At 38.2% G+C, this 5,224-nt stretch overlaps 1 protein-coding gene across 1 annotated transcript in view; it reads right to left on the bottom strand.

Annotated features, from left to right (window-relative positions):
- Positions 1 to 4,711, bottom strand: part of chd2 (chromodomain helicase DNA binding protein 2) — a gene marked incomplete at its 5' end in the record, with an annotated part of 28,331 nt that extends 23,620 nt beyond the window's left edge. Inside the window, 3 exon segments of the mRNA XM_014003536.1 lie at positions 2,855 to 2,914; positions 3,037 to 3,100; positions 4,448 to 4,711.
- Between the last annotated feature and the right edge of the window lie 513 nt (positions 4,712 to 5,224).

Below are 5,224 nucleotides of genomic sequence, written 5' to 3' on the forward strand. Positions count from 1 at the left end.
TAATCAGCTCATTATCGCCACCTACAGGACTGGAATGTAACTGCAGACCTGCAAGCTAAAATCAACGGACATAAGGATCTTTCTCAAGACACACCAAAGATGCCTTCTGGTCACCTTTGAGAGACTTCTGAATGGACAGAGGTGGTGAAGGGTTTGAAGCCAACCCATCTCCGATGAGCCTTTGAGCAGCAAAGCAAGGTAGTAAACGTTAAAACACTAAACAAGTGAAAAGAAGATGCAGTAGCTTAATAATGTGACGACATGCGTGTGATTACCATGTCACGTTATTCAACAAAAGATTTATTTGTGAGGGAAAAATCGATGACGACACACAGGAACTTCCGTATTAATTTGTAAACCTAGTTAACCACAAAGCCCAAATATTGTTTATTAAATTGGAACTGGTGAGTCTTCGTTGTACACCGATGAGCTTTCAAGTGAAACCTTCCCGTGTCAATAAAATGCGACATTATCAATGCAAGTTTAAGCTTATCCACTGCTGAAATGTTACTGCAACCTATCTGGCCAACTTGATTGGTTCATTCATAAATGACCATAAGCAATTTAGAGAAAGGCTCATCTTCACAGCTGTATTGTACAACAAAAACGCGAAATGGGCTGTACAAAAGCAAAAAGGAGAGTTGAATTGTTGAGACCAGAAGTAGCCAAGAGGAGTACATCCAAAAGTTAGTATTACTTCCACAGAACTAACTGAGTGAATCTTGTCTAACAAATGTGAATCAATACATTTAACTAGACATACTGAATTTACCAAGTTGACTTTTGTAAGCCTCTTTGTTATTGGACGACAATTATGCCCCCATATGACCATTGTGTAACCAGTGCCTCTATTCCAATTACAAAAATAAGTGTTTATAAATATGTTAAAAGCAAACAGAAAAAATACAGTTGCTAACCACAACTTGTTAGTAAAAAATACTGTTCTTGAGCTAGCCACAGTCAGAAGAGACACAGGTTTTCCAAAATGAAGCAAACGTTGCAGAACCAGAACAGGCGTGACCTCAGCCGTGTTAATGTAAAGTACAGTGCAGCAATGTGACAGACACTACCCTCACACTTCTTTGTGGTTATATAATCATTTGTGAGCTAAATACCAAGTTATTGTGTATCATCGATCTTACATCAACATCTTGTTTAATTTTGCGACATTGAACAGTGATGTCATCATTTCATCAAATTTTTGGGCTGCAGGGTTAGCCAAATAGGAAAGGGCAAATATTTGTACTGTAACTTTAAAACTACGACTTTTTGACCAAAACTGCAGTATGTGCCGAGGGAGGGTGCGGGGGTGCATGTGCTTTATGTGTCGGTCAGGGCGGGGTGAGGTATGAGTTAAGATTTGCAATGGCGCTATTGAGAGGGGAGGGGCGCAACAAGCTTGGCGGGAATGCAGACTTTTGGGTGTTTGCTAGCCTGGTAAAAACCAGAATCTTGTTGTCCTTCACTTTGCTTCGTACGAGGGTCTGGACTCACGGCTATAGAAAGCGATTCTTGCTGGAGGCATGGCCTCTGTTGAAGTGTGTGTCGCTGTGAAGTAGGCTTAGCTAAGAAGCTAACCGGAAATTGCGTGCGCTGTAAAAAACCCTACTGAGAGGAGAAAAGTACCGAGCCGAACGTGACGATTGCTGCTTTGTCAGACAAATTTATTTTAATTTGGAAGCCTTATCAAGACGGACTGGCTTCATTCCTTTCCTCCACTGCCGTATGCTAAACTAACTAGCAGACACTGCGCAGAAAATTGACGTCATTCAAAACTCCGCCTTCTGTTTGCTGATTGGCCCAGGTAAAATAAACTACAAGCAGACACTGCGCAGAAAATCAACGTTCTGTTCTCTGATTGGTTCGGCTAAAAATCTGCCAGCGCAATCCTTGCCTATGGGAGAAATGCCAGACGGAGCAGAGAAGGGAAACTAGAATTGATCGGAGCAGTGTAGGAAGGCAAGAGCCAGGCTAGGTGTTTGCGTGAATAAAAAACTTGTGTCAATGCACAGAAATTTTAAAATTATGATTTTTTTATACCAGTTATTGATTGACCCTGAAACTAATGCAAAAATACAATTATGGTACATCCGGCAATCCTGAGCCGCACTGCCGGCTTACCTTTTCGCAAGTCGACCATTTCAAGTCTGTTACTACCTTGCGTCATGACACCAAAGCACATCAGAGGTGGGTTGGCTTCAGCACCCCCACAAGGTGCCTCATGAAATAGCATGTTGAAACTCGTCTATTCTTGCGGAAGTCAGTCTTTAAGCATTGTGAAATGCTAAAGTGTTAAGTGTTAAACACGACCAACAAGCACGTTGTCACTTGAGTTGTTATAATAAAGCATAAAACCATAAAATTATACATAATTGCGTTACAACATGCAATTTGTAGGTTATCTGATTATAAATGTATATTGAAATGTACTTGTTTTCATCTGATAATTAAGATAATTTTCATTTTTTAAGCAACATATGGTAGTTATTTTTATTTAATTTACGCGACAAAATTACTCTCCAAGCTAGCTAGCTGGCTATAATCATCCACACACTAAAACATCACAATTTACATTAAGTTATGATTTGGACTTAAGTGCCTACAACTACGATAGGCAAAGTTAATGAGTTAAATAGTCTGTGTTTATGATAACTTTAGTTGGCGTAAATAAGTTTTAAGCTAGCCAAGAAAGAAATCTACAAGAAAATCAGTTGAACTACAACATGCAATTTTATTTTCTAAATATTTTCTTGCTAATTCTAACACTAGGGGGTTGTGTTGTTTATTCTTTCAGTTAAAACATAAAAAACGTACGACATTTCGAAAGGTTTTGCAGCATTAAAATCGTACTTACAAAGTTCCTCCGCAGAGCGACTTTCCGAAGTTTTCGATTCGCAGTGGCTAAATGTCAAACCTTCGAAAATAGAAAAACAAATAAGGTAGAAATTCAATGACAACAGCACTCCCTGGTGGCCACATGTACACAGCAGTTACGACAAAGATTAAATTGTTTCACCTACTTAAAATTTAACGTACCATTCAAAATCGCCGAAATGATCTTTCCTCTCCAACGAGATTCAGAAAACATCAAAGGAACGATCTGTAAAACACAAACAAAATTATGATTACAAAATCTGAACTTATTAAAAACTCTCATAATTTTCTTTGTTTAAATACCCAAGATTATTTTATTACCTATTAACCAATTTATTTACGCACTATTAAAATTTATAATCCTTCGCATATTTACTCATGCAAATGCTTTATTTTTGCAYGTATTTGTTGTTTGAAATGCAATTACATCAGCCTTAAACAATGACATCCATTTCAGAATGGCTTACAGCGGACATTTTGTTATGTGCAGAGTGGTACTAACCTTTTGGATTTAAAAATAATGTCTGAGTTTCAAATATCTAATATAAACTACTCCATAAYATCTATTTTCAATACGTATAATATCTGTCTTTAAATGTGTAAGTATCAACGACAATGTCAGAAAGGATTAAAATAAGTACTTATTTTTTTTTTTTAAACAGTATTTAGGACATGTTCAAATTAACCTAAGTCTAGTTAAAGATCTCTAGGATGAAAATGTATCTTAATGTGTGCTGTAGAAGTATTTTCACTTGGAAGGAAAGCATTTTATACATATTTATATTACTTCACCATTCAGTAGCTTCAAGGGTTAAAAGCCAACACCCTATAATGTATTTCGAAGTATATCTAAGCTTTTAAAACGAACAAAACCATTAGTACACAATCAAGTTAAACTTAGTTTTGTTTGGTGTCAATATTCAAGAAATTACTGTCAAGTATTCAATTTTAAGCATTTTGGCAACTTCTCACAATCTATTGATTTTGTTTTAAAATCCTAATTATTAAAATATACCTTTTTAATAATCTTGTCACAAACAGTATTACCAAAGTGTTTGTAAAAACCACATGTAAAAAAATAATCAATTGAGTCATTTTTAAAAATTCTAATTTAACAAAGAAAGCTAAAAAAAAGTAATATAGTGAAAACAAACAAAAATGTGCTTTAGGTTGTTGTGTTTATGTCAACTAATCGTCATATAGCATTTAAAAAACGAAACATTTGCGTGATTTTGTCGTTTTTATCGAGTAAATTCAGACAGGGGCATTTGCCCTTTTCAAGGACAAAGGAAATTTTAAATGCGTAGGTTCAAATAACTCGGAAAATTTCGACAATAAGTAAGTTTGTCCGCACAACGATGGAGCCAACTTGAAAGTAAAGTACCAAGCATGCGAAATATATCAAATAAAACACTAATTTAAACGATTTAAACTCGAAAACTGGGTTTTTTTTTTTTCCTGTTCTTCCCTGTCAGCACACCATGGCCATTTTTACAACACTGCACCTAGGCTGTCGTTCGTTCCTCCATGTTGTCTTCTCTCCGCTTTCGGACGATTTCTCTCGAGCTCTTACCCATTTCATCGGTCGCCTTCGTCCCCGCGGTCATCTGCCTCGGTCTGCGTCGCCTCTTGGGGCCGGTTTTCGTCGTTTTGGTGGAGTTTCTTGCCCGCTTCATGGCTCCGTCCGCTCCGCTCCACTCCTCCGCCGTGTCTGTGCTCCTCTCTCCCGCCTCTGCCTGAGCTCGTCTCTCCTCTGTCGGCTCAGCCCACTTTCCTCTAACGTCAAACCTACACTTCCTCCTCCATCACAGCCTAGCCGGGGCTTCACCAAGGCGAAYAAACACGACCTCAAATCCTGTTGAAACGACATTTTATCAACACAATTCCAAAACTGGAACCAAACTCATGCTATTTTTGTTGAAGTTTGGCGACATATATTTTGTTAAAGCAGCCTGTAAGGTACTGCCTGAAGTGGACCTAATATGAGGCCGTGGACACAGGTGGTCAAAAGGATTGTTCAAAAGGTGGCTGGACTCAATGGTTCCCACCCTGGGGGGCCCTAAAGTGGAGCCTAAGTTCTAGCCTTGTTGCTCAGAGGTTGTGAATTTCAATGTATTGTTTGTATGTGTAAGTGACCAAAACAAGTCCATTTGAAGGACTAAGGGTGTATTCAGACCAGGAAAGTCCTTTGGTCCAATTGTTTGGTCCGGACCAAAAATGGACTTTTTTTTTCATTTGGTGCGGTTTGCATTCACATTGTGCTTTTTTTGCAAATGAACTATAACTTGTAAACAAAGCCACGAGTGTGACGATCATTGCTCCCATTGGACAGAATAGACAGGGGCGGGAC

Source organism: Austrofundulus limnaeus, unplaced genomic scaffold (assembly GCF_001266775.1).
Source record: "Austrofundulus limnaeus strain Quisiro unplaced genomic scaffold, Austrofundulus_limnaeus-1.0 Scaffold19, whole genome shotgun sequence".
NCBI classification, from domain to species: domain Eukaryota; kingdom Metazoa; phylum Chordata; class Actinopteri; order Cyprinodontiformes; family Rivulidae; genus Austrofundulus; species Austrofundulus limnaeus.